Source organism: Engystomops pustulosus, chromosome 9 (assembly GCF_040894005.1).
Source record: "Engystomops pustulosus chromosome 9, aEngPut4.maternal, whole genome shotgun sequence".
NCBI classification, from domain to species: domain Eukaryota; kingdom Metazoa; phylum Chordata; class Amphibia; order Anura; family Leptodactylidae; genus Engystomops; species Engystomops pustulosus.
In genome coordinates, this window is record NC_092419.1 from 62,069,105 (window position 1) to 62,091,391 (window position 22,287).

General features: G+C 45.4%; 83 pseudogenes; all 83 read left to right on the plus strand.

Moving 5' to 3' along the window:
• Positions 1-491: 491 nt before the first annotated feature.
• LOC140098630 (5S ribosomal RNA) lies at positions 492-609 on the plus strand (annotated as a pseudogene).
• Positions 610-1,624: 1,015 nt separating this feature from the next.
• Positions 1,625-1,743, plus strand: LOC140095462 (5S ribosomal RNA; annotated as a pseudogene).
• A 259-nt stretch (positions 1,744-2,002) lies between these two features.
• Positions 2,003-2,121, plus strand: LOC140096600 (5S ribosomal RNA; annotated as a pseudogene).
• Positions 2,122-2,190: 69 nt separating this feature from the next.
• LOC140083006 (5S ribosomal RNA) lies at positions 2,191-2,309 on the plus strand (annotated as a pseudogene).
• A 70-nt stretch (positions 2,310-2,379) lies between these two features.
• On the plus strand, positions 2,380-2,498 carry LOC140086389 (5S ribosomal RNA; annotated as a pseudogene).
• A 69-nt stretch (positions 2,499-2,567) lies between these two features.
• On the plus strand, positions 2,568-2,686 carry LOC140097108 (5S ribosomal RNA; annotated as a pseudogene).
• A 70-nt stretch (positions 2,687-2,756) lies between these two features.
• Positions 2,757-2,875, plus strand: LOC140078888 (5S ribosomal RNA; annotated as a pseudogene).
• Positions 2,876-2,945: 70 nt separating this feature from the next.
• On the plus strand, positions 2,946-3,064 carry LOC140089141 (5S ribosomal RNA; annotated as a pseudogene).
• Positions 3,065-3,134: 70 nt separating this feature from the next.
• On the plus strand, positions 3,135-3,253 carry LOC140097988 (5S ribosomal RNA; annotated as a pseudogene).
• Positions 3,254-3,323: 70 nt separating this feature from the next.
• On the plus strand, positions 3,324-3,442 carry LOC140097109 (5S ribosomal RNA; annotated as a pseudogene).
• A 70-nt stretch (positions 3,443-3,512) lies between these two features.
• LOC140089156 (5S ribosomal RNA) lies at positions 3,513-3,631 on the plus strand (annotated as a pseudogene).
• Positions 3,632-3,701: 70 nt separating this feature from the next.
• On the plus strand, positions 3,702-3,820 carry LOC140087586 (5S ribosomal RNA; annotated as a pseudogene).
• Positions 3,821-3,889: 69 nt separating this feature from the next.
• Positions 3,890-4,008, plus strand: LOC140089168 (5S ribosomal RNA; annotated as a pseudogene).
• Positions 4,009-4,078: 70 nt separating this feature from the next.
• Positions 4,079-4,197, plus strand: LOC140086390 (5S ribosomal RNA; annotated as a pseudogene).
• Positions 4,198-4,456: 259 nt separating this feature from the next.
• On the plus strand, positions 4,457-4,575 carry LOC140089180 (5S ribosomal RNA; annotated as a pseudogene).
• Positions 4,576-4,834: 259 nt separating this feature from the next.
• LOC140093770 (5S ribosomal RNA) lies at positions 4,835-4,953 on the plus strand (annotated as a pseudogene).
• Positions 4,954-5,023: 70 nt separating this feature from the next.
• Positions 5,024-5,142, plus strand: LOC140090948 (5S ribosomal RNA; annotated as a pseudogene).
• A 637-nt stretch (positions 5,143-5,779) lies between these two features.
• On the plus strand, positions 5,780-5,898 carry LOC140095344 (5S ribosomal RNA; annotated as a pseudogene).
• A 259-nt stretch (positions 5,899-6,157) lies between these two features.
• On the plus strand, positions 6,158-6,276 carry LOC140083866 (5S ribosomal RNA; annotated as a pseudogene).
• A 70-nt stretch (positions 6,277-6,346) lies between these two features.
• LOC140090819 (5S ribosomal RNA) lies at positions 6,347-6,465 on the plus strand (annotated as a pseudogene).
• A 70-nt stretch (positions 6,466-6,535) lies between these two features.
• Positions 6,536-6,654, plus strand: LOC140081911 (5S ribosomal RNA; annotated as a pseudogene).
• A 258-nt stretch (positions 6,655-6,912) lies between these two features.
• LOC140083867 (5S ribosomal RNA) lies at positions 6,913-7,031 on the plus strand (annotated as a pseudogene).
• A 70-nt stretch (positions 7,032-7,101) lies between these two features.
• On the plus strand, positions 7,102-7,220 carry LOC140090820 (5S ribosomal RNA; annotated as a pseudogene).
• A 70-nt stretch (positions 7,221-7,290) lies between these two features.
• Positions 7,291-7,409, plus strand: LOC140081923 (5S ribosomal RNA; annotated as a pseudogene).
• A 69-nt stretch (positions 7,410-7,478) lies between these two features.
• On the plus strand, positions 7,479-7,597 carry LOC140089192 (5S ribosomal RNA; annotated as a pseudogene).
• Positions 7,598-7,667: 70 nt separating this feature from the next.
• Positions 7,668-7,786, plus strand: LOC140097452 (5S ribosomal RNA; annotated as a pseudogene).
• A 259-nt stretch (positions 7,787-8,045) lies between these two features.
• LOC140083868 (5S ribosomal RNA) lies at positions 8,046-8,164 on the plus strand (annotated as a pseudogene).
• A 70-nt stretch (positions 8,165-8,234) lies between these two features.
• Positions 8,235-8,353, plus strand: LOC140078889 (5S ribosomal RNA; annotated as a pseudogene).
• A 70-nt stretch (positions 8,354-8,423) lies between these two features.
• Positions 8,424-8,542, plus strand: LOC140081934 (5S ribosomal RNA; annotated as a pseudogene).
• Positions 8,543-8,789: 247 nt separating this feature from the next.
• Positions 8,790-8,908, plus strand: LOC140087587 (5S ribosomal RNA; annotated as a pseudogene).
• Positions 8,909-8,977: 69 nt separating this feature from the next.
• On the plus strand, positions 8,978-9,096 carry LOC140092788 (5S ribosomal RNA; annotated as a pseudogene).
• A 69-nt stretch (positions 9,097-9,165) lies between these two features.
• Positions 9,166-9,284, plus strand: LOC140093704 (5S ribosomal RNA; annotated as a pseudogene).
• A 259-nt stretch (positions 9,285-9,543) lies between these two features.
• On the plus strand, positions 9,544-9,662 carry LOC140083869 (5S ribosomal RNA; annotated as a pseudogene).
• Positions 9,663-9,921: 259 nt separating this feature from the next.
• On the plus strand, positions 9,922-10,040 carry LOC140096029 (5S ribosomal RNA; annotated as a pseudogene).
• A 70-nt stretch (positions 10,041-10,110) lies between these two features.
• LOC140083870 (5S ribosomal RNA) lies at positions 10,111-10,229 on the plus strand (annotated as a pseudogene).
• A 70-nt stretch (positions 10,230-10,299) lies between these two features.
• On the plus strand, positions 10,300-10,418 carry LOC140087812 (5S ribosomal RNA; annotated as a pseudogene).
• A 70-nt stretch (positions 10,419-10,488) lies between these two features.
• LOC140089300 (5S ribosomal RNA) lies at positions 10,489-10,607 on the plus strand (annotated as a pseudogene).
• A 247-nt stretch (positions 10,608-10,854) lies between these two features.
• Positions 10,855-10,973, plus strand: LOC140087588 (5S ribosomal RNA; annotated as a pseudogene).
• A 69-nt stretch (positions 10,974-11,042) lies between these two features.
• Positions 11,043-11,161, plus strand: LOC140092789 (5S ribosomal RNA; annotated as a pseudogene).
• A 69-nt stretch (positions 11,162-11,230) lies between these two features.
• LOC140093706 (5S ribosomal RNA) lies at positions 11,231-11,349 on the plus strand (annotated as a pseudogene).
• A 259-nt stretch (positions 11,350-11,608) lies between these two features.
• LOC140091858 (5S ribosomal RNA) lies at positions 11,609-11,727 on the plus strand (annotated as a pseudogene).
• A 70-nt stretch (positions 11,728-11,797) lies between these two features.
• On the plus strand, positions 11,798-11,916 carry LOC140092006 (5S ribosomal RNA; annotated as a pseudogene).
• Positions 11,917-11,986: 70 nt separating this feature from the next.
• On the plus strand, positions 11,987-12,105 carry LOC140081945 (5S ribosomal RNA; annotated as a pseudogene).
• A 69-nt stretch (positions 12,106-12,174) lies between these two features.
• On the plus strand, positions 12,175-12,293 carry LOC140078890 (5S ribosomal RNA; annotated as a pseudogene).
• A 70-nt stretch (positions 12,294-12,363) lies between these two features.
• Positions 12,364-12,482, plus strand: LOC140090950 (5S ribosomal RNA; annotated as a pseudogene).
• Positions 12,483-12,930: 448 nt separating this feature from the next.
• Positions 12,931-13,049, plus strand: LOC140081956 (5S ribosomal RNA; annotated as a pseudogene).
• A 69-nt stretch (positions 13,050-13,118) lies between these two features.
• Positions 13,119-13,237, plus strand: LOC140081967 (5S ribosomal RNA; annotated as a pseudogene).
• A 69-nt stretch (positions 13,238-13,306) lies between these two features.
• LOC140093933 (5S ribosomal RNA) lies at positions 13,307-13,425 on the plus strand (annotated as a pseudogene).
• A 70-nt stretch (positions 13,426-13,495) lies between these two features.
• LOC140087589 (5S ribosomal RNA) lies at positions 13,496-13,614 on the plus strand (annotated as a pseudogene).
• A 257-nt stretch (positions 13,615-13,871) lies between these two features.
• Positions 13,872-13,990, plus strand: LOC140093707 (5S ribosomal RNA; annotated as a pseudogene).
• Positions 13,991-14,060: 70 nt separating this feature from the next.
• Positions 14,061-14,179, plus strand: LOC140083871 (5S ribosomal RNA; annotated as a pseudogene).
• A 70-nt stretch (positions 14,180-14,249) lies between these two features.
• LOC140086670 (5S ribosomal RNA) lies at positions 14,250-14,368 on the plus strand (annotated as a pseudogene).
• A 70-nt stretch (positions 14,369-14,438) lies between these two features.
• On the plus strand, positions 14,439-14,557 carry LOC140089204 (5S ribosomal RNA; annotated as a pseudogene).
• Positions 14,558-14,627: 70 nt separating this feature from the next.
• LOC140090951 (5S ribosomal RNA) lies at positions 14,628-14,746 on the plus strand (annotated as a pseudogene).
• A 448-nt stretch (positions 14,747-15,194) lies between these two features.
• Positions 15,195-15,313, plus strand: LOC140081979 (5S ribosomal RNA; annotated as a pseudogene).
• Positions 15,314-15,382: 69 nt separating this feature from the next.
• Positions 15,383-15,501, plus strand: LOC140096152 (5S ribosomal RNA; annotated as a pseudogene).
• Positions 15,502-15,571: 70 nt separating this feature from the next.
• LOC140096602 (5S ribosomal RNA) lies at positions 15,572-15,690 on the plus strand (annotated as a pseudogene).
• A 69-nt stretch (positions 15,691-15,759) lies between these two features.
• LOC140097928 (5S ribosomal RNA) lies at positions 15,760-15,878 on the plus strand (annotated as a pseudogene).
• Positions 15,879-16,137: 259 nt separating this feature from the next.
• Positions 16,138-16,256, plus strand: LOC140090821 (5S ribosomal RNA; annotated as a pseudogene).
• Positions 16,257-16,326: 70 nt separating this feature from the next.
• Positions 16,327-16,445, plus strand: LOC140081992 (5S ribosomal RNA; annotated as a pseudogene).
• Positions 16,446-16,514: 69 nt separating this feature from the next.
• Positions 16,515-16,633, plus strand: LOC140089216 (5S ribosomal RNA; annotated as a pseudogene).
• A 70-nt stretch (positions 16,634-16,703) lies between these two features.
• Positions 16,704-16,822, plus strand: LOC140097453 (5S ribosomal RNA; annotated as a pseudogene).
• Positions 16,823-17,081: 259 nt separating this feature from the next.
• On the plus strand, positions 17,082-17,200 carry LOC140083872 (5S ribosomal RNA; annotated as a pseudogene).
• A 70-nt stretch (positions 17,201-17,270) lies between these two features.
• Positions 17,271-17,389, plus strand: LOC140078891 (5S ribosomal RNA; annotated as a pseudogene).
• A 70-nt stretch (positions 17,390-17,459) lies between these two features.
• Positions 17,460-17,578, plus strand: LOC140082003 (5S ribosomal RNA; annotated as a pseudogene).
• Positions 17,579-17,825: 247 nt separating this feature from the next.
• On the plus strand, positions 17,826-17,944 carry LOC140087590 (5S ribosomal RNA; annotated as a pseudogene).
• A 69-nt stretch (positions 17,945-18,013) lies between these two features.
• Positions 18,014-18,132, plus strand: LOC140092790 (5S ribosomal RNA; annotated as a pseudogene).
• A 69-nt stretch (positions 18,133-18,201) lies between these two features.
• On the plus strand, positions 18,202-18,320 carry LOC140093708 (5S ribosomal RNA; annotated as a pseudogene).
• Positions 18,321-18,579: 259 nt separating this feature from the next.
• Positions 18,580-18,698, plus strand: LOC140083874 (5S ribosomal RNA; annotated as a pseudogene).
• Positions 18,699-18,957: 259 nt separating this feature from the next.
• Positions 18,958-19,076, plus strand: LOC140096277 (5S ribosomal RNA; annotated as a pseudogene).
• Positions 19,077-19,146: 70 nt separating this feature from the next.
• LOC140083876 (5S ribosomal RNA) lies at positions 19,147-19,265 on the plus strand (annotated as a pseudogene).
• Positions 19,266-19,335: 70 nt separating this feature from the next.
• Positions 19,336-19,454, plus strand: LOC140087813 (5S ribosomal RNA; annotated as a pseudogene).
• Positions 19,455-19,524: 70 nt separating this feature from the next.
• Positions 19,525-19,643, plus strand: LOC140089301 (5S ribosomal RNA; annotated as a pseudogene).
• Positions 19,644-19,890: 247 nt separating this feature from the next.
• Positions 19,891-20,009, plus strand: LOC140087591 (5S ribosomal RNA; annotated as a pseudogene).
• A 69-nt stretch (positions 20,010-20,078) lies between these two features.
• LOC140092791 (5S ribosomal RNA) lies at positions 20,079-20,197 on the plus strand (annotated as a pseudogene).
• Positions 20,198-20,266: 69 nt separating this feature from the next.
• Positions 20,267-20,385, plus strand: LOC140093709 (5S ribosomal RNA; annotated as a pseudogene).
• A 259-nt stretch (positions 20,386-20,644) lies between these two features.
• LOC140091859 (5S ribosomal RNA) lies at positions 20,645-20,763 on the plus strand (annotated as a pseudogene).
• Positions 20,764-20,833: 70 nt separating this feature from the next.
• Positions 20,834-20,952, plus strand: LOC140092007 (5S ribosomal RNA; annotated as a pseudogene).
• A 70-nt stretch (positions 20,953-21,022) lies between these two features.
• LOC140082015 (5S ribosomal RNA) lies at positions 21,023-21,141 on the plus strand (annotated as a pseudogene).
• A 69-nt stretch (positions 21,142-21,210) lies between these two features.
• Positions 21,211-21,329, plus strand: LOC140089228 (5S ribosomal RNA; annotated as a pseudogene).
• A 70-nt stretch (positions 21,330-21,399) lies between these two features.
• Positions 21,400-21,518, plus strand: LOC140086682 (5S ribosomal RNA; annotated as a pseudogene).
• A 70-nt stretch (positions 21,519-21,588) lies between these two features.
• Positions 21,589-21,707, plus strand: LOC140089240 (5S ribosomal RNA; annotated as a pseudogene).
• Positions 21,708-21,777: 70 nt separating this feature from the next.
• LOC140090952 (5S ribosomal RNA) lies at positions 21,778-21,896 on the plus strand (annotated as a pseudogene).
• The last annotated feature ends 391 nt before the right edge of the window (positions 21,897-22,287 follow it).

The window sequence follows — 22,287 nt, forward strand, 5'->3', positions numbered from 1 at the left end:
TACCAGCATGGGAGACTGGCTTGGAATCCCAAGTTCTGGTGACCTTTTTGAACCTGAAAATTGTGTTAGTTTCTATATGAGATAGTAGAAGAAGGTTCAAATTGAACAACTGCTGTCAACGGCCATTCTAAGCTGAATGTGTGTGCTCTTGTCAGATCGCAGCAGCGATGCAGCTTAAGGCTTGGCAAGTACCAGCATGGGAGACTGGCTGGGAATCCCAAGTTCTGTTGACCTTTTTGAACCTGAAAATTGTGTTAGTTTCTCTATGAGATAGTAAAAGAAGGTTCAAATTGAACAGCTGCTGTCAACGGCCATTCTAAGCTGAATGTGCCTGCTCTCGTCAGATCGCAGCAGCAATGCAGCTTAAGGCTTGGCAAGTACCAGCATGGGAGACTGGCTGGGAATTCCAAGTTCCGTTGACCTTTTTGAACCTGAAAATGTGTTAGTTTCTCTATGAGATAGTAAAAGAAGGTTCAAATTGAACAGCTGCTGTCAACGGCCATTCTAAGCTGAATGTGCCTGCTCTCATCAGATCGCAGCAGCAATGCAGCTTAAGGCTTGGCAAGTACCAGCATGGGAGACTGGCTGGGAATCCCAAGTTCCGTTGACCTTTTTGAACCTGAAAATTGTGTTAGTTTCTCTATGAGATAGCAAAAGAAGGTTCAAATTGAACAGCTGCTGTCAACGGCCATTCTAAGCTGAATGTGCCTGCTCTTGTCAGATCGCAGCAGCAATGCAGCGTAAGGCTTGGCAAGTACCAGCATGGGAGACTGGCTGGGAATTCCAAGTTCCGTTGACCTTTTTGAACCTGAAAATGTGTTAGTTTCTCTATGAGATAGTAAAAGAAGGTTCAAATTGAACAGCTGCTGTCAACGGCCATTCTAAGCTGAATGTGCCTGCTCTCGTCAGATCGCAGCAGCAATGCAGCTTAAGGCTTGGCAAGTACCAGCATGGGAGACTGGCTTGGAATCCCAAGTTCTGGTGACCTTTTTGAACCTGAAAATTGTGTTAGTTTCTATATGAGATAGTAGAAGAAGGTTCAAATTGAACAACTGCTGTCAACGGCCATTCCAAGCTGAATGTGCCTGCTCTTGTCAGATCGCAGCAGCAATGCAGCTTAAGGCTTGGCAAGTACCAGCATGGGAGACTGGCTTGGAATCCCAAGTTCTGGTGACCTTTTTGAACCTGAAAATTGTGTTAGTTTCTATATGAGATAGTAGAAGAAGGTTCAAATTGAACAACTGCTGTCAACGGCCATTCTAAGCTGAATGTGCCTGCTCTTGTCAGATCGCAGCAGCAATGCAGCTTAAGGCTTGGCAAGTACCAGCATGGGAGATGGGCTGGGAATCCCAAGTTCTGTTGACCTTTTTGAACCTGAAAATTGTGTTAGTTTCTCTATGAGATAGTAAAAGAAGGTTCAAATTGAACAGCTGCTGTCAACGACCATTCTAAGCTGAATGTGCCTGCTCTTGTCAGATCGCAGCAGCAATGCAGCTTAAGGCTTGGCAAGTACCAGCATGGGAGACTGGCTTGGAATCCCAAGTACTGGTGACCTTTTTGAACCTGAAAATTGTGTTAGTTTCTATATGAGATAGTAGAAGAAGGTTCAAATTGAACAACTGCTGTCAACGGCCATTCTAAGCTGAATGTGTGTGCTCTCGTCAGATCGCAGCAGCAATGCAGCTTAAGGCTTGGCAAGTACCAGCATGGGAGACTGGCTGGGAATCCCAAGTTCCGTTGACCTTTTTGAACCTGAAAATTGTGTTAGTTTCTCTATGAGATAGCAAAAGAAGGTTCAAATTGAACAGCTGCTGTCAACGGCCATTCTAAGCTGAATGTGCCTGCTCTCGTCAGATCGCAGCAGCAATGCAGCTTAAGGCTTGGCAAGTACCAGCATGGGAGACTGGCTGGGAATCCCAATTTCTGTTGACCTTTTTTAACCTGAAAATTGTGTTAGTTTCTCTATGAGATAGTAAAAGAAGGTTCAAATTGAACAGCTGCTGTCAACGGCCATTCTAAGCTGAATGTGCCTGCTCTTGTCAGATCGCAGCAGCAATGCAGCGTAAGGCTTGGCAAGTACCAGCATGGGAGACTGGCTGGGAATTCCAAGTTCCGTTGACCTTTTTGAACCTGAAAATGTGTTAGTTTCTCTATGAGATAGTAAAAGAAGGTTCAAATTGAACAGCTGCTGTCAACGGCCATTCTAAGCTGAATGTGCCTGCTCTCGTCAGATCGCAGCAGCAATGCAGCTTAAGGCTTGGCAAGTACCAGCATGGGAGACTGGCTGGGAATCTCAAGTTCCGTTGACCTTTTTGAACCTGAAAATTGTGTTAGTTTCTCTATGAGATAGCAAAAGAAGGTTCAAATTGAACAGCTGCTTTCAACGGCCATTCTAAGCTGAATGTGCCTGCTCTCGTCAGATCGCAGCAGCAATGCAGCTTAAGGCTTGGCAAGTACCAGCATGGGAGACTGGCTGGGAATCCCAAGTTCTGTTGACCTTTTGGACCTGAAAATTGTGTTAGTTTCTCCATGAGATAGTAAAAGAAGGTTCAAATTGAACAGCTGCTGTCAACGGCCATTCTAAGCTGAATGTGCGTGCTCTTGTCAGATCGCAGCAGCGATGCAGCTTAAGGCTTGGCAAGTACCAGCATGGGAGACTGGCTGGGAATCCCAAGTTCTGTTGACCTTTTTGAACTTGAAAATTGTTTTAGTTTCTCTATGAAATAGTAAAAGAAGGTTCAATTTGAAATGCTGCTGTCAACGGCCATTCTAAGCTGAATGTGCCTGCTCTCGTCAGATCGCAGCAGCAATGCAGCTTAAGGCTTGGCAAGTACCAGCATGGGAGACTGGCTGGGAATCCCAAGTTCTGTTGACCTTTTTGAACCTGAAAATTGTGTTAGTTTCTCTATGAGATAGCAAAAGAAGGTTCAAATTGAACAGCTGCTGTCAACGGCCATTCTAAGCTGAATGTGCCTGCTCTCGTCAGATCGCAGCAGCAATGCAGCTTAAGGCTTGGCAAGTACCAGCATGGGAGACTGGCTGGGAATCCCAAGTTCCGTTGACCTTTTTGAACCTTAAAATTGTGTTAGTTTCTCTATGAGATAGCAAAAGAAGGTTCAAATTGAACAGCTGCTGTCAACGTCCATTCTAAGCTGAATGTGCCTGCTCTCGTCAGATAGCAGCAGCAATGCAGCTTAAGGCTTGGTAAGTACCAGCATGGGAGACTGGCTGGGAATCCCAAGTTCTGTTGACCTTTTTGAACCTGAAAATTGTGTTAGTTTCTCCATGAGATAGTAAAAGAAGGTTCAAATTGAACAGCTGCTGTCAACGGCCATTCTAAGCTGAATGTGCGTGCTCTTGTCAGATCGCAGCAGCGATGCAGCTTAAGGCTTGGCAAGTACCAGCATGGGAGACTGGCTGGGAATCCCAAGTTCTGTTGACCTTTTTGAACTTGAAAATTGTTTTAGTTTCTCTATGAGATAGTAAAAGAAGGTTCAATTTGAAATGCTGCTGTCAACGGCCATTCTAAGCTGAATGTGCCTGCTCTCGTCAGATCGCAGCAGCAATGCAGCTTAAGGCTTGGCAAGTACCAGCATGGGAGACTGGCTGGGAATCCCAAGTTCCGTTGACCTTTTTGAACCTGAAAATTGTGTTAGTTTCTCTATGAGATAGTAAAAGAAGGTGCAAATTGAACAGCTGCTGTCAACGGCCATTCTAAGCTGAATGTGCCTGCTCTCGTCAGATCGCAGCAGCAATGCAGCGTAAGGCTTGGCAAGTACCAGCATGGGAGACTGGCTGGGAATTCCAAGTTCCGTTGACCTTTTTGAACCTGAAAATGTGTTAGTTTCTCTATGAGATAGTAAAAGAAGGTTCAAATTGAACAGCTGCTGTCAACGGCCATTCTAAGCTGAATGTGCCTGCTCTCGTCAGATCGCAGCAGCAATGCAGCTTAAGGCTTGGCAAGTACCAGCATGGGAGACTGGCTGGGAATCCCAAGTTCCGTTGACCTTTTTGAACCTGAAAATTGTGTTAGTTTCTCTATGAGATAGCAAAAGAAGGTTCAAATTGAACAGCTGCTTTCAACGGCCATTCTAAGCTGAATGTGCCTGCTCTCGTCAGATCGCAGCAGCAATGCAGCTTAAGGCTTGGCAAGTACCAGCATGGGAGACTGGCTGGGAATCCCAAGTTCTGTTGACCTTTTTGAACCTGAAAATTGTGTTAGTTTCTCCATGAGATAGTAAAAGAAGGTTCAAATTGAACAGCTGCTGTCAACGGCCATTCTAAGCTGAATGTGCGTGCTCTTGTCAGATCGCAGCAGCAATGCAGCTTAAGGCTTGGCAAGTACCAGCATGGAAGACTGGCTGGGAATCCCAAGTTCTGTTGACCTTTTTGAACTTGAAAATTGTTTTAGTTTCTCTATGAGATAGTAAAAGAAGGTTCAATTTGAAATGCTGCTGTCAACGGCCATTCTAAGCTGAATGTGCCTGCTCTCGTCAGATCGCAGCAGCAATGCAGCTTAAGGCTTGGCAAGTACCAGCATGGGAGACTGGCTGGGAATCCCAAGTTCCGTTGACCTTTTTGAACCTGAAAATTGTGTTAGTTTCTCTATGAGATAGTAAAAGAAGGTTCAAATTGAACAGCTGCTGTCAACGGCCATTCTAAGCTGAATGTGCGTGCTCTTGTCAGATCGCAGCAGTGATGCAGCTTAAGGCTTGGCAAGTACCAGCATGGGAGACTGGCTGGGAATCCCAAGTTCTGGTGACTTTTTTGAACCTGAAAATTGTGTTAGTTTCTCTATGAGATAGTAAAAGAAGGTTCAAATTGAACAGCTGCTGTCAATGGCCATTCTAAGCTGAATGTGCCTGCTCTCGTCAGATCGCAGCAGCAATGCAACTTAAGGCTTGGCAAGTACCAGCATGGGAGACTGGCTGGGAATCCCAAGTTCTGTTGACCTTTTTGAACCTGAAAATTGTGTTAGTTTCTCTATGAGATAGCAAAAGAAGGTTCAAATTGAACAGCTGCTGTCAACGGCCATTCTAAGCTGAATGTGCCTGCTCTTGTCAGATCGCAGCAGCAATGCAGCTTAAGGCTTGGCAAGTACCAGCATGGGAGACTGGCTGGGAATCCCAAGTTCTGTTGACCTTTTTGAACCTGAAAATTGTGTTAGTTTCTCTATGAGATAGCAAAAGAAGGTTCAAATTGAACAGCTGCTGTCAACGGCCATTCTAAGCTGAATGTGCCTGCTCTTGTCAGATCGAAGCAGCAATGAAGCTTAAGGCTTGGCAAGTACCAGCATGGGAGACTGGCTGGGAATCCCAAGTTCTGTTGACCTTTTTGAACCTGAAAATTGTGTTAGTTTCTCTATGAGATAGTAAAAGAAGGTTCAAATTGAACAGCTGCTGTCAACGGCCATTCTAAGCTGAATGTGCCTGCTCTTGTCAGATCGCAGCAGCAATGCAGCTTAAGGCTTGGCAAGTTCCAGCATGGGAGACTGGCTTGGAATCCCAAGTTCTGGTGACCTTTTTGAACCTGAAAATTGTGTTAGTTTCTATATGAGATAGTAGAAGAAGGTTCAAATTGAACAACTGCTGTCAACGGCCATTCTAAGCTGAATGTGTGTGCTCTTGTCAGATCGCAGCAGCGATGCAGCTTAAGGCTTGGCAAGTACCAGCATGGGAGACTGGCTGGGAATCCCAAGTTCTGTTGACCTTTTTGAACCTGAAAATTGTGTTAGTTTCTCTATGAGATAGTAAAAGAAGGTTCAAATTGAACAGCTGCTGTCAACGGCAATTCTAAGCTGAATGTGCCTGCTCTCGTCAGATCGCAGCAGCAATGCAGCTTAAGGCTTGGCAATTACCAGCATGGGAGACTGGCTGGGAATCCCAAGTTCCGTTGACCTTTTTGAACCTGAAAATTGTGTTAGTTTCTATATGAGATAGTAGAAGAAGGTTCAAATTGAACAACTGCTGTCAACGGCCATTCTAAGCTGAATGTGTGTGCTCTTGTCAGATCGCAGCAGCGATGCAGCTTAAGGCTTGGCAAGTACCAGCATGGGAGACTGGCTGGGAATCCCAAGTTCTGTTGACCTTTTTGAACCTGAAAATTGTGTTAGTTTCTCTATGAGATAGTAAAAGAAGGTTCAAATTGAACAGCTGCTGTCAACGGCAATTCTAAGCTGAATGTGCCTGCTCTCGTCAGATCGCAGCAGCAATGCAGCTTAAGGCTTGGCAAGTACCAGCATGGGAGACTGGCTGGGAATCCCAAGTTCCGTTGACCTTTTTGAACCTGAAAATTGTGTTAGTTTCTCTATGAGATAGCAAAAGAAGGTTCAAATTGAACAGCTGCTGTCAACGGCCATTCTAAGCTGAATGTGCCTGCTCTCGTCAGATCGCAGCAGCAATGCAGCTTAAGGCTTGGCAAGTACCAGCATGGGGGACTGGCTGGGAATCCCAAGTTCTGTTAACCTTTTTTAACCTGAAAATTGTGTTAGTTTCTCTATGAGATAGTAAAAGAAGGTTCAAATTGAACAGCTGCTGTCAACGGCCATTCTAAGCTGAATGTGCCTGCTCTCGTCAGATCGCAGCAGCAATGCAGCTTAAGGCTTGGCAAGTACCAGCATGGGAGACTGGCTGGGAATTCCAAGTTCCGTTGACCTTTTTGAACCTGAAAATGTGTTATTTTCTATATGAGATAGTAGAAGAAGGTTCAAATTGAACAACTGCTGTCAACGGCCATTCTAAGCTGAATGTGTGTGCTCTTGTCAGATCGCAGCAGCGATGCAGCTTAAGGCTTGGCAAGTACCAGCATGGGAGACTGGCTGGGAATCCCAAGTTCTGTTGACCTTTTTGAACCTGAAAATTGTGTTAGTTTCTCTATGAGATAGTAAAAGAAGGTTCAAATTGAACAGCTGCTGTCAACGGCAATTCTAAGCTGAATGTGCCTGCTCTCGTCAGATCGCAGCAGCAATGCAGCTTAAGGCTTGGCAAGTACCAGCATGGGAGACTGGCTGGGAATCCCAAGTTCCGTTGACCTTTTTGAACCTGAAAATTGTGTTAGTTTCTCTATGAGATAGCAAAAGAAGGTTCAAATTGAACAGCTGCTGTCAACGGCCATTCTAAGCTGAATGTGCCTGCTCTCGTCAGATCGCAGCAGCAATGCAGCTTAAGGCTTGGCAAGTACCAGCATGGGGGACTGGCTGGGAATCCCAAGTTCTGTTAACCTTTTTTAACCTGAAAATTGTGTTAGTTTCTCTATGAGATAGTAAAAGAAGGTTCAAATTGAACAGCTGCTGTCAACGGCCATTCTAAGCTGAATGTGCCTGCTCTCGTCAGATCGCAGCAGCAATGCAGCTTAAGGCTTGGCAAGTACCAGCATGGGAGACTGGCTGGGAATTCCAAGTTCCGTTGACCTTTTTGAACCTGAAAATGTGTTATTTTCTCTATGAGATAGTAAAAGAAGGTTCAAATTGAACAGCTGCTGTCAACGGCCATTCTAAGCTGAATGTGCCTGCTCTCGTCAGATCGCAGCAGCAATGCAGCTTAAGGCTTGGCAAGTACCAGCATGGGAGACTGGCTGGGAATCCCAAGTTCCGTTGACCTTTTTGAACCTGAAAATTGTGTTAGTTTCTCTATGAGATAGTAAAAGAAGGTTCAAATTGAACAGCTGCTGTCAACGGCCATTCTAAGCAGAATGTGCCTGCTCTTGTCAGATCGCAGCAGCAATGCTGCTTAAGGCTTGGCAAGTACCAGCATGGGAGACTGGCTTGGAATCCCAAGTTCTGTTGACCTTTTTGAACCTGAAAATTGTGTTAGTTTCTATATGAGATAGTAGAAGAAGGTTCAAATTGAACAACTGCTGTCAACGGCCATTCTAAGCTGAATGTGTGTGCTCTTGTCAGATCGCAGCAGCGATGCAGCTTAAGGCTTGGCAAGTACCAGCATGGGAGACTGGCTGGGAATCCCAAGTTCTGTTGACCTTTTTGAACCTGAAAATTGTGTTAGTTTCTCTATGAGATAGTAAAAGAAGGTTCAAATTGAACAGCTGCTGTCAACGGCAATTCTAAGCTGAATGTGCCTGCTCTCGTCAGATCGCAGCAGCAATGCAGCTTAAGGCTTGGCAAGTACCAGCATGGGAGACTGGCTGGGAATCCCAAGTTCCGTTGACCTTTTTGAACCTGAAAATTGTGTTAGTTTCTCTATGAGATAGCAAAAGAAGGTTCAAATTGAACAGCTGCTGTCAACGGCCATTCTAAGCTGAATGTGCCTGCTCTCGTCAGATCGCAGCAGCAATGCAGCTTAAGGCTTGGCAAGTACCAGCATGGGAGACTGGCTGGGAATCCCAAGTTCTGTTGACCTTTTTTAACCTGAAAATTGTGTTATTTTCTCTATGAGATAGTAAAAGAAGGTTCAAATTGAACAGCTGCTGTCAACGGCCATTCTAAGCTGAATGTGCCTGCTCTCGTCAGATCGCAGCAGCAATGCAGCTTAAGGCTTGGCAAGTACCAGCATGGGAGACTGGCTGGGAATTCCAAGTTCCGTTGACCTTTTTGAACCTGAAAATGTGTTAGTTTCTCTATGAGATAGTAAAAGAAGGTTCAAATTGAACAGCTGCTGTCAACGGCCATTCTAAGCTGAATGTGCCTGCTCTCATCAGTTTGCAGCTTAAGGCTTGGCAAGTACCAGCATGGGAGACTGGCTGGGAATCCCAAGTTCCGTTGACCTTTTTGAACCTGAAAATTGTGTTAGTTTCTCTATGAGATAGCAAAAGAAGGTTCAAATTGAACAGCTGCTGTCAACGGCCATTCTAAGCTGAATGTGCCTGCTCTCGTCAGATCGCAGCAGCAATGCAGCGTAAGGCTTGGCAAGTACCAGCATGGGAGACTGGCTGGGAATTCCAAGTTCCGTTGACCTTTTTGAACCTGAAAATGTGTTAGTTTCTCTATGAGATAGTAAAAGAAGGTTCAAATTGAACAGCTGCTGTCAACGGCCATTCTAAGCTGAATGTGCCTGCTCTCGTCAGATCGCAGCAGCAATGCAGTGTAAGGCTTGGCAAGTACCAGCATGGGAGACTGGCTGGGAATTCCAAGTTCCGTTGACCTTTTTGAACCTGAAAATGTGTTAGTTTCTCTATGAGATAGTAAAAGAAGGTTCAAATTGAACAGCTGCTGTCAACGGCCATTCTAAGCTGAATGTGCCTGCTCTCGTCAGATCGCAGCAGCAATGCAGCTTAAGGCTTGGCAAGTACCAGCATGGGAGACTGCCTTGGAATCCCAAGTTCTGGTGACCTTTTTGAACCTGAAAATTGTGTTAGTTTCTATATGAGATAGTAGAAGAAGGTTCAAATTGAACAACTGCTGTCAACGGCCATTCTAAGCTGAATGTGTGTGCTCTTGTCAGATCGCAGCAGCGATGCAGCTTAAGGCTTGGCAAGTACCAGCATGGGAGACTGGCTGGGAATCCCAAGTTCTGTTGACCTTTTTGAACCTGAAAATTGTGTTAGTTTCTCTATGAGATAGTAAAAGAAGGTTCAAATTGAACAGCTGCTGTCAACGGCAATTCTAAGCTGAATGTGCCTGCTCTCGTCAGATCGCAGCAGCAATGCAGCTTAAGGCTTGGCAAGTACCAGCATGGGAGACTGGCTGGGAATCCCAAGTTCCGTTGACCTCTTTGAACCTGAGAATTGTGTTAGTTTCTCTATGAGATAGCAAAAGAAGGTTCAAATTGAACAGCTGTTGTCAACGGCCATTCTAAGCTGAATGTGCCTGCTCTTGTCAGATCGCAGCAGCAATGCAGCTTAAGGCTTGGCAAGTTCCAGCATGGGAGACTGGCTTGGAATCCCAAGTTCTGGTGACCTTTTTGAACCTGAAAATTGTGTTAGTTTCTATATGAGATAGTAGAAGAAGGTTCAAATTGAACAGCTGCTGTCAACGGCCATTCTAAGCTGAATGTGCCTGCTCTCATCAGATCGCAGCAGCAATGCAGCTTAAGGCTTGGCAAGTACCAGCATGGGAGACTGGCTGGGAATCCCAAGTTCCGTTGACCTTTTTGAACCTGAAAATTGTGTTAGTTTCTCTATGAGATAGTAAAAGAAGGTTCAAATTGAACAGCTGCTGTCAACGGCAATTCTAAGCTGAATGTGCCTGCTCTCGTCAGATCGCAGCAGCAATGCAGCTTAAGGCTTGGCAAGTACCAGCATGGGAGACTGGCTGGGAATCCCAAGTTCCGTTGACCTTTTTGAACCTGAAAATTGTGTTAGTTTCTCTATGAGATAGCAAAAGAAGGTTCAAATTGAACAGCTGCTGTCAACGGCCATTCTAAGCTGAATGTGCCTGCTCTCGTCAGATCGCAGCAGCAATGCAGCTTAAGGCTTGGCAAGTACCAGCAAGGGAGACTGGCTGGGAATCCCAAGTTCTGTTGACCTTTTTTAACCTGAAAATTGTGTTATTTTCTCTATGAGATAGTAAAAGAAGGTTCAAATTGAACAGCTGCTGTCAACGGCCATTCTAAGCTGAATGTGCCTGCTCTCGTCAGATCGCAGCAGCAATGCAGCTTAAGGCTTGGCAAGTACCAGCATGGGAGACTGGCTGGGAATTCCAAGTTCGGTTGACCTTTTTGAACCTGAAAATGTGTTAGTTTCTCTATGAGATAGTAAAAGAAGGTTCAAATTGAACAGCTGCTGTCAACGGCCATTCTAAGCTGAATGTGCCTGCTCTCATCAGTTTGCAGCTTAAGGCTTGGCAAGTACCAGCATGGGAGACTGGCTGGGAACCCCAAGTTCCGTTGACCTTTTTGAACCTGAAAATTGTGTTAGTTTCTCTATGAGATAGCAAAAGAAGGTTCAAATTGAACAGCTGCTGTCAACGGCCATTCTAAGCTGAATGTGCCTGCTCTCGTCAGATCGCAGCAGCAATGCAGCGTAAGGCTTGGCAAGTACCAGCATGGGAGACTGGCTGGGAATTCCAAGTTCCGTTGACCTTTTTGAACCTGAAAATGTGTTAGTTTCTCTATGAGATAGTAAAAGAAGGTTCAAATTGAACAGCTGCTGTCAACGGCCATTCTAAGCTGAATGTGCCTGCTCTCGTCAGATCGCAGCAGCAATGCAGTGTAAGGCTTGGCAAGTACCAGCATGGGAGACTGGCTGGGAATTCCAAGTTCCGTTGACCTTTTTGAACCTGAAAATGTGTTAGTTTCTCTATGAGATAGTAAAAGAAGGTTCAAATTGAACAGCTGCTGTCAACGGCCATTCTAAGCTGAATGTGCCTGCTCTCGTCAGATCGCAGCAGCAATGCAGCTTAAGGCTTGGCAAGTACCAGCATGGGAGACTGCCTTGGAATCCCAAGTTCTGGTGACCTTTTTGAACCTAAAAATTGTGTTAGTTTCTATATGAGATAGTAGAAGAAGGTTCAAATTGAACAACTGCTGTCAACGGCCATTCTAAGCTGAATGTGTGTGCTCTTGTCAGATCGCAGCAGCGATGCAGCTTAAGGCTTGGCAAGTACCAGCATGGGAGACTGGCTGGGAATCCCAAGTTCTGTTGACCTTTTTGAACCTGAAAATTGTGTTAGTTTCTCTATGAGATAGTAAAAGAAGGTTCAAATTGAACAGCTGCTGTCAACGGCAATTCTAAGCTGAATGTGCCTGCTCTCGTCAGATCGCAGCAGCAATGCAGCTTAAGGCTTGGCAAGTACCAGCATGGGAGACTGGCTTGGAATCCCAAGTTCCGTTGACCTCTTTGAACCTGAGAATTGTGTTAGTTTCTCTATGAGATAGCAAAAGAAGGTTCAAATTGAACAGCTGTTGTCAACGGCCATTCTAAGCTGAATGTGCCTGCTCTTGTCAGATCGCAGCAGCAATGCAGCTTAAGGCTTGGCAAGTACCAGCATGGGGGACTGGCTGGGAATCCCAAGTTCTGTTGACCTTTTTGAACCTGAAAATTGTGTTAGTTTCTCTATGAGATAGTAAAAGAAGGTTCAAATTGAACAGCTGCTGTCAACGGCCATTCTAAGCTGAATGTGCCTGCTCTCGTCAGATCGCAGCAGCAATGCAGCTTAAGGCTTGGCAAGTACCAGCATGGGAGACTGGCTGGGAATTCCAAGTTCCGTTGACCTTTTTGAACCTGAAAATGTGTTAGTTTCTCTATGAGATAGTAAAAGAAGGTTCAAATTGAACAGCTGCTGTCAACGGCCATTCTAAGCTGAATGTGCCTGCTCTCGTCAGATCGCAGCAGCAATGCAGCTTAAGGCTTGGCAAGTACCAGCATGGGAGACTGGCTGGGAATCCCAAGTTCTGTTGACCTTTTTGAACCTGAAAATTGTGTTAGTTTCTCTATGAGATAGCAAAAGAAGGTTCAAATTGAACAGCTGCTGTCAACGGCCATTCTAAGCTGAATGTGCCTGCTCTTGTCAGATCGCAGCAGCAATGCAGCTTAAGGCTTGGCAAGTACCAGCATGGGAGACTGGCTGGGAATCCCAAGTTCTGTTGACCTTTTTGAACCTGAAAATTGTGTTAGTTTCTCTATGAGATAGTAAAAGAAGGTTCAAATTGAACAGCTGCTGTCAACGGCCATTCTAAGCTGAATGTGCCTGCTCTTGTCAGATCGCAGCAGCAATGCAGCTTAAGGCTTGGCAAGTACCAGCATGGGAGACTGGCTTGGAATCCCAAGTTCTGGTGACCTTTTTGAACCTGAAAATTGTGTTAGTTTCTATATGAGATAGTAGAAGAAGGTTCAAATTGAACAACTGCTGTCAACGGCCATTCTAAGCTGAATGTGTGTGCTCTTGTCAGATCGCAGCAGCGATGCAGCTTAAGGCTTGGCAAGTACCAGCATGGGAGACTGGCTGGGAATCCCAAGTTCTGTTGACCTTTTTGAACCTGAAAATTGTGTTAGTTTCTCTATGAGATAGTAAAAGAAGGTTCAAATTGAACAGCTGCTGTCAACGGCCATTCTAAGCTGAATGTGCCTGCTCTCGTCAGATCGCAGCAGCAATGCAGCTTAAGGCTTGGCAAGTACCAGCATGGGAGACTGGCTGGGAATTCCAAGTTCCGTTGACCTTTTTGAACCTGAAAATGTGTTAGTTTCTCTATGAGATAGTAAAAGAAGGTTCAAATTGAACAGCTGCTGTCAACGGCCATTCTAAGCTGAATGTGCCTGCTCTCGTCAGATCGCAGCAGCAATGCAGCTTAAGGCTTGGCAAGTACCAGCATGGGAGACTGGCTGGGAATTCCAAGTTCCGTTGACCTTTTTGAACCTGAAAATGTGTTAGTTTCTCTATGAGATAGTAAAAGAAGGTTCAAATTGAACAGCTGCTGTCAACGGCCATTCTAAGCTGAATGTGCCTGCTCTCATCAGTTTGCAGCAGCAATGCAGCTTAAGGCTTGGCAAGTACCAGCATGGGAGACTGGCTGGGAATCCCAAGTTCCGTTGACCTTTTTGAACCTGAAAATTGTGTTAGTTTCTCTATGAGATAGCAAAAGAAGGTTCAAATTGAACAGCTGCTGTCAACGGCCATTCTAAGCTGAATGTGCCTGCTCTCGTCAGATCGCAGCAGCAATGCAGCGTAAGGCTTGGCAAGTACCAGCATGGGAGACTGGCTGGGAATTCCAAGTTCCGTTGACCTTTTTGAACCTGAAAATGTGTTAGTTTCTCTATGAGATAGTAAAAGAAGGTTCAAATTGAACAGCTGCTGTCAACGGCCATTCTAAGCTGAATGTGCCTGCTCTCGTCAGATCGCAGCAGCAATGCAGTGTAAGGCTTGGCAAGTACCAGCATGGGAGACTGGCTGGGAATTCCAAAATCCGTTGACCTTTTTGAACCTGAAAATGTGTTAGTTTCTCTATGAGATAGTAAAAGAAGGTTCAAATTGAACAGCTGCTGTCAACGGCCATTCTAAGCTGAATGTGCCTGCTCTCGTCAGATCGCAGCAGCAATGCAGCTTAAGGCTTGGCAAGTACCAGCATGGGAGACTGCCTTGGAATCCCAAGTTCTGGTGACCTTTTTGAACCTGAAAATTGTGTTAGTTTCTATATGAGATAGTAGAAGAAGGTTCAAATTGAACAACTGCTGTCAACGGCAATTCTAAGCTGAATGTGCCTGCTCTCGTCAGATCGCAGCAGCAATGCAGCTTAAGGCTTGGCAAGTACCAGCATGGGAGACTGGCTGGGAATCCCAAGTTCCGTTGACCTCTTTGAACCTGAGAATTGTGTTAGTTTCTCTATGAGATAGCAAAAGAAGGTTCAAATTGAACAGCTGCTGTCAACGGCCATTCTAAGCTGAATGTGCCTGCTCTCGTCAGATCGCAGCAGCAATGCAGCTTAAGGCTTGGCTAGTACCAGCATGGGGGACTGGCTGGGAATCCCAAGTTCTGTTGACCTTTTTGAACCTGAAAATTGTGTTAGTTTCTCTATGAGATAGTAAAAGAAGGTTCAAATTGAACAGCTGCTGTCAACGGCCATTCTAAGCTGAATGTGCCTGCTCTCGTCAGATCGCAGCAGCAATGCAGCTTAAGGCTTGGCAAGTACCAGCATGGGAGACTGGCTGGGAATCCCAAGTTCCGTTGACCTTTTTGAACCTGAAAATTGTGTTAGTTTCTCTATGAGATAGCAAAAGAAGGTTCAAATTGAACAGCTGCTGTCAACGGCCATTCTAAGCTGAATGTGCCTGCTCTTGTCAGATCGCAGCAGCAATGCAGCTTAAGGCTTGGCAAGTACCAGCATGGGAGACTGGCTGGGAATCCCAAGTTCTGTTGACCTTTTTGAACCTGAAAATTGTGTTAGTTTCTCTATGAGATAGTAAAAGAAGGTTCAAATTGAACAGCTGCTGTCAACGGCCATTCTAAGCTGAATGTGCCTGCTCTTGTCAGATCGCAGCAGCAATGCAGCTTAAGGCTTGGCAAGTACCAGCATGGGAGACTGGCTTGGAATCCCAAGTTCTGGAGACCTTTTTCAACCTGAAAATTGTGTTAGTTTCTATATGAGATAGTAGAAGAAGGTTCAAATTGAACAACTGCTGTCAACGGCCATTCTAAGCTGAATGTGTGTGCTCTTGTCAGATCGCAGCAGCGATGCAGCTTAAGGCTTGGCAAGTACCAGCATGGGAGACTGGCTGGGAATCCCAAGTTCTGTTGACCTTTTTGAACCTGAAAATTGTGTTAGTTTCTCTATGAGATAGTAAAAGAAGGTTCAAATTGAACAGCTGCTGTCAACGGCCATTCTAAGCTGAATGTGCCTGCTCTCGTCAGATCGCAGCAGCAATGCAGCTTAAGGCTTGGCAAGTACCAGCATGGGAGACTGGCTGGGAATTCCAAGTTCCGTTGACCTTTTTGAACCTGAAAATGTGTTAGTTTCTCTATGAGATAGTAAAAGAAGGTTCAAATTGAACAGCTGCTGTCAACGGCCATTCTAAGCTGAATGTGCCTGCTCTCATCAGATCGCAGCAGCAATGCAGCTTAAGGCTTGGCAAGTACCAGCATGGGAGACTGGCTGGGAATCCCAAGTTCCGTTGACCTTTTTGAACCTGAAAATTGTGTTAGTTTCTCTATGAGATAGCAAAAGAAGGTTCAAATTGAACAGCTGCTGTCAACGGCCATTCTAAGCTGAATGTGCCTGCTCTTGTCAGATCGCAGCAGCAATGCAGCGTAAGGCTTGGCAAGTACCAGCATGGGAGACTGGCTGGGAATTCCAAGTTCCGTTGACCTTTTTGAACCTGAAAATGTGTTAGTTTCTCTATGAGATAGTAAAAGAAGGTTCAAATTGAACAGCTGCTGTCAACGGCCATTCTAAGCTGAATGTGCCTGCTCTCGTCAGATCGCAGCAGCAATGCAGCTTAAGGCTTGGCAAGTACCAGCATGGGAGACTGGCTTGGAATCCCAAGTTCTGGTGACCTTTTTGAACCTGAAAATTGTGTTAGTTTCTATATGAGATAGTAGAAGAAGGTTCAAATTGAACAACTGCTGTCAACGGCCATTCCAAGCTGAATGTGCCTGCTCTTGTCAGATCGCAGCAGCAATGCAGCTTAAGGCTTGGCAAGTACCAGCATGGGAGACTGGCTTGGAATCCCAAGTTCTGGTGACCTTTTTGAACCTGAAAATTGTGTTAGTTTCTATATGAGATAGTAGAAGAAGGTTCAAATTGAACAACTGCTGTCAACGGCCATTCTAAGCTGAATGTGCCTGCTCTCGTCAGATCGCAGCAGCAATGCAGCTTAAGGCTTGGCAAGTACCAGCATGGGGGACTGGCTGGGAATCCCAAGTTCTGTTAACCTTTTTTAACCTGAAAATTGTGTTAGTTTCTCTATGAGATAGTAAAAGAAGGTTCAAATTGAACAGCTGCTGTCAACGGCCATTCTAAGCTGAATGTGCCTGCTCTCGTCAGATCGCAGCAGCAATGCAGCTTAAGGCTTGGCAAGTACCAGCATGGGAGACTGGCTGGGAATTCCAAGTTCCGTTGACCTTTTTGAACCTGAAAATGTGTTATTTTCTCTATGAGATAGTAAAAGAAGGTTCAAATTGAACAGCTGCTGTCAACGGCCATTCTAAGCTGAATGTGCCTGCTCTCGTCAGATCGCAGCAGCAATGCAGCTTAAGGCTTGGCAAGTACCAGCATGGGAGACTGGCTGGGAATCCCAAGTTCCGTTGACCTTTTTGAACCTGAAAATTGTGTTAGTTTCTCTATGAGATAGTAAAAGAAGGTTCAAATTGAACAGCTGCTGTCAACGGCCATTCTAAGCAGAATGTGCCTGCTCTTGTCAGATCGCAGCAGCAATGCTGCTTAAGGCTTGGCAAGTACCAGCATGGGAGACTGGCTTGGAATCCCAAGTTCTGTTGACCTTTTTGAACCTGAAAATTGTGTTAGTTTCTATATGAGATAGTAGAAGAAGGTTCAAATTGAACAACTGCTGTCAACGGCCATTCTAAGCTGAATGTGTGTGCTCTTGTCAGATCGCAGCAGCGATGCAGCTTAAGGCTTGGCAAGTACCAGCATGGGAGACTGGCTGGGAATCCCAAGTTCTGTTGACCTTTTTGAACCTGAAAATTGTGTTAGTTTCTCTATGAGATAGTAAAAGAAGGTTCAAATTGAACAGCTGCTGTCAACGGCAATTCTAAGCTGAATGTGCCTGCTCTCGTCAGATCGCAGCAGCAATGCAGCTTAAGGCTTGGCAAGTACCAGCATGGGAGACTGGCTGGGAATCCCAAGTTCCGTTGACCTTTTTGAACCTGAAAATTGTGTTAGTTTCTCTATGAGATAGCAAAAGAAGGTTCAAATTGAACAGCTGCTGTCAACGGCCATTCTAAGCTGAATGTGCCTGCTCTCGTCAGATCGCAGCAGCAATGCAGCTTAAGGCTTGGCAAGTACCAGCATGGGAGACTGGCTGGGAATCCCAAGTTCTGTTGACCTTTTTTAACCTGAAAATTGTGTTATTTTCTCTATGAGATAGTAAAAGAAGGTTCAAATTGAACAGCTGCTGTCAACGGCCATTCTAAGCTGAATGTGCCTGCTCTCGTCAGATCGCAGCAGCAATGCAGCTTAAGGCTTGGCAAGTACCAGCATGGGAGACTGGCTGGGAATTCCAAGTTCCGTTGACCTTTTTGAACCTGAAAATGTGTTAGTTTCTCTATGAGATAGTAAAAGAAGGTTCAAATTGAACAGCTGCTGTCAACGGCCATTCTAAGCTGAATGTGCCTGCTCTCATCAGTTTGCAGCTTAAGGCTTGGCAAGTACCAGCATGGGAGACTGGCTGGGAATCCCAAGTTCCGTTGACCTTTTTGAACCTGAAAATTGTGTTAGTTTCTCTATGAGATAGCAAAAGAAGGTTCAAATTGAACAGCTGCAGTCAACGGCCATTCTAAGCTGAATGTGCCTGCTCTCGTCAGATCGCAGCAGCAATGCAGCGTAAGGCTTGGCAAGTACCAGCATGGGAGACTGGCTGGGAATTCCAAGTTCCGTTGACCTTTTTGAACCTGAAAATGTGTTAGTTTCTCTATGAGATAGTAAAAGAAGGTTCAAATTGAACAGCTGCTGTCAACGGCCATTCTAAGCTGAATGTGCCTGCTCTCGTCAGATCGCAGCAGCAATGCAGTGTAAGGCTTGGCAAGTACCAGCATGGGAGACTGGCTGGGAATTCCAAGTTCCGTTGACCTTTTTGAACCTGAAAATGTGTTAGTTTCTCTATGAGATAGTAAAAGAAGGTTCAAATTGAACAGCTGCTGTCAACGGCCATTCTAAGCTGAATGTGCCTGCTCTCGTCAGATCGCAGCAGCAATGCAGCTTAAGGCTTGGCAAGTACCAGCATGGGAGACTGCCTTGGAATCCCAAGTTCTGGTGACCTTTTTGAACCTGAAAATTGTGTTAGTTTCTATATGAGATAGTAGAAGAAGGTTCAAATTGAACAACTGCTGTCAACGGCCATTCTAAGCTGAATGTGTGTGCTCTTGTCAGATCGCAGCAGCGATGCAGCTTAAGGCTTGGCAAGTACCAGCATGGGAGACTGGCTGGGAATCCCAAGTTCTGTTGACCTTTTTGAACCTGAAAATTGTGTTAGTTTCTCTATGAGATAGTAAAAGAAGGTTCAAATTGAACAGCTGCTGTCAACGGCAATTCTAAGCTGAATGTGCCTGCTCTCGTCAGATCGCAGCAGCAATGCAGCTTAAGGCTTGGCAAGTACCAGCATGGGAGACTGGCTGGGAATCCCAAGTTCCGTTGACCTCTTTGAACCTGAGAATTGTGTTAGTTTCTCTATGAGATAGCAAAAGAAGGTTCAAATTGAACAGCTGTTGTCAACGGCCATTCTAAGCTGAATGTGCCTGCTCTTGTCAGATCGCAGCAGCAATGCAGCTTAAGGCTTGGCAAGTTCCAGCATGGGAGACTGGCTTGGAATCCCAAGTTCTGGTGACCTTTTTGAACCTGAAAATTGTGTTAGTTTCTATATGAGATAGTAGAAGAAGGTTCAAATTGAACAGCTGCTGTCAACGGCCATTCTAAGCTGAATGTGCCTGCTCTCATCAGATCGCAGCAGCAATGCAGCTTAAGGCTTGGCAAGTACCAGCATGGGAGACTGGCTGGGAATCCCAAGTTCCGTTGACCTTTTTGAACCTGAAAATTGTGTTAGTTTCTCTATGAGATAGTAAAAGAAGGTTCAAATTGAACAGCTGCTGTCAACGGCAATTCTAAGCTGAATGTGCCTGCTCTCGTCAGATCGCAGCAGCAATGCAGCTTAAGGCTTGGCAAGTACCAGCATGGGAGACTGGCTGGGAATCCCAAGTTCCGTTGACCTTTTTGAACCTGAAAATTGTGTTAGTTTCTCTATGAGATAGCAAAAGAAGGTTCAAATTGAACAGCTGCTGTCAACGGCCATTCTAAGCTGAATGTGCCTGCTCTCGTCAGATCGCAGCAGCAATGCAGCTTAAGGCTTGGCAAGTACCAGCAAGGGAGACTGGCTGGGAATCCCAAGTTCTGTTGACCTTTTTTAACCTGAAAATTGTGTTATTTTCTCTATGAGATAGTAAAAGAAGGTTCAAATTGAACAGCTGCTGTCAACGGCCATTCTAAGCTGAATGTGCCTGCTCTCGTCAGATCGCAGCAGCAATGCAGCTTAAGGCTTGGCAAGTACCAGCATGGGAGACTGGCTGGGAATTCCAAGTTCGGTTGACCTTTTTGAACCTGAAAATGTGTTAGTTTCTCTATGAGATAGTAAAAGAAGGTTCAAATTGAACAGCTGCTGTCAACGGCCATTCTAAGCTGAATGTGCCTGCTCTCATCAGTTTGCAGCTTAAGGCTTGGCAAGTACCAGCATGGGAGACTGGCTGGGAATCCCAAGTTCCGTTGACCTTTTTGAACCTGAAAATTGTGTTAGTTTCTCTATGAGATAGCAAAAGAAGGTTCAAATTGAACAGCTGCTGTCAACGGCCATTCTAAGCTGAATGTGCCTGCTCTCGTCAGATCGCAGCAGCAATGCAGCGTAAGGCTTGGCAAGTACCAGCATGGGAGACTGGCTGGGAATTCCAAGTTCCGTTGACCTTTTTGAACCTGAAAATGTGTTAGTTTCTCTATGAGATAGTAAAAGAAGGTTCAAATTGAACAGCTGCTGTCAACGGCCATTCTAAGCTGAATGTGCCTGCTCTCGTCAGATCGCAGCAGCAATGCAGTGTAAGGCTTGGCAAGTACCAGCATGGGAGACTGGCTGGGAATTCCAAGTTCCGTTGACCTTTTTGAACCTGAAAATGTGTTAGTTTCTCTATGAGATAGTAAAAGAAGGTTCAAATTGAACAGCTGCTGTCAACGGCCATTCTAAGCTGAATGTGCCTGCTCTCGTCAGATCGCAGCAGCAATGCAGCTTAAGGCTTGGCAAGTACCAGCATGGGAGACTGCCTTGGAATCCCAAGTTCTGGTGACCTTTTTGAACCTGAAAATTGTGTTAGTTTCTATATGAGATAGTAGAAGAAGGTTCAAATTGAACAACTGCTGTCAACGGCCATTCTAAGCTGAATGTGTGTGCTCTTGTCAGATCGCAGCAGCGATGCAGCTTAAGGCTTGGCAAGTACCAGCATGGGAGACTGGCTGGGAATCCCAAGTTCTGTTGACCTTTTTGAACCTGAAAATTGTGTTAGTTTCTCTATGAGATAGTAAAAGAAGGTTCAAATTGAACAGCTGCTGTCAACGGCAATTCTAAGCTGAATGTGCCTGCTCTCGTCAGATCGCAGCAGCAATGCAGCTTAAGGCTTGGCAAGTACCAGCATGGGAGACTGGCTTGGAATCCCAAGTTCCGTTGACCTCTTTGAACCTGAGAATTGTGTTAGTTTCTCTATGAGATAGCAAAAGAAGGTTCAAATTGAACAGCTGTTGTCAACGGCCATTCTAAGCTGAATGTGCCTGCTCTTGTCAGATCGCAGCAGCAATGCAGCTTAAGGCTTGGCAAGTACCAGCATGGGGGACTGGCTGGGAATCCCAAGTTCTGTTGACCTTTTTGAACCTGAAAATTGTGTTAGTTTCTCTATGAGATAGTAAAAGAAGGTTCAAATTGAACAGCTGCTGTCAACGGCCATTCTAAGCTGAATGTGCCTGCTCTCGTCAGATCGCAGCAGCAATGCAGCTTAAGGCTTGGCAAGTACCAGCATGGGAGACTGGCTGGGAATTCCAAGTTCCGTTGACCTTTTTGAACCTGAAAATGTGTTAGTTTCTCTATGAGATAGTAAAAGAAGGTTCAAATTGAACAGCTGCTGTCAACGGCCATTCTAAGCTGAATGTGCCTGCTCTCGTCAGATCGCAGCAGCAATGCAGCTTAAGGCTTGGCAAGTACCAGCATGGGAGACTGGCTGGGAATCCCAAGTTCCGTTGACCTCTTTGAACCTGAGAATTGTGTTAGTTTCTCTATGAGATAGCAAAAGAAGGTTCAAATTGAACAGCTGCTGTCAACGGCCATTCTAAGCTGAATGTGCCTGCTCTCGTCAGATCGCAGCAGCAATGCAGCTTAAGGCTTGGCTAGTACCAGCATGGGGGACTGGCTGGGAATCCCAAGTTCTGTTGACCTTTTTGAACCTGAAAATTGTGTTAGTTTCTCTATGAGATAGTAAAAGAAGGTTCAAATTGAACAGCTGCTGTCAACGGCCATTCTAAGCTGAATGTGCCTGCTCTCGTCAGATCGCAGCAGCAATGCAGCTTAAGGCTTGGCAAGTACCAGCATGGGAGACTGGCTGGGAATCCCAAGTTCCGTTGACCTTTTTGAACCTGAAAATTGTGTTAGTTTCTCTATGAGATAGCAAAAGAAGGTTCAAATTGAACAGCTGCTGTCAACGGCCATTCTAAGCTGAATGTGCCTGCTCTTGTCAGATCGCAGCAGCAATGCAGCTTAAGGCTTGGCAAGTACCAGCATGGGAGACTGGCTGGGAATCCCAAGTTCTGTTGACCTTTTTGAACCTGAAAATTGTGTTAGTTTCTCTATGAGATAGTAAAAGAAGGTTCAAATTGAACAGCTGCTGTCAACGGCCATTCTAAGCTGAATGTGCCTGCTCTTGTCAGATCGCAGCAGCAATGCAGCTTAAGGCTTGGCAAGTACCAGCATGGGAGACTGGCTTGGAATCCCAAGTTCTGGAGACCTTTTTCAACCTGAAAATTGTGTTAGTTTCTATATGAGATAGTAGAAGAAGGTTCAAATTGAACAACTGCTGTCAACGGCCATTCTAAGCTGAATGTGTGTGCTCTTGTCAGATCGCAGCAGCGATGCAGCTTAAGGCTTGGCAAGTACCAGCATGGGAGACTGGCTGGGAATCCCAAGTTCTGTTGACCTTTTTGAACCTGA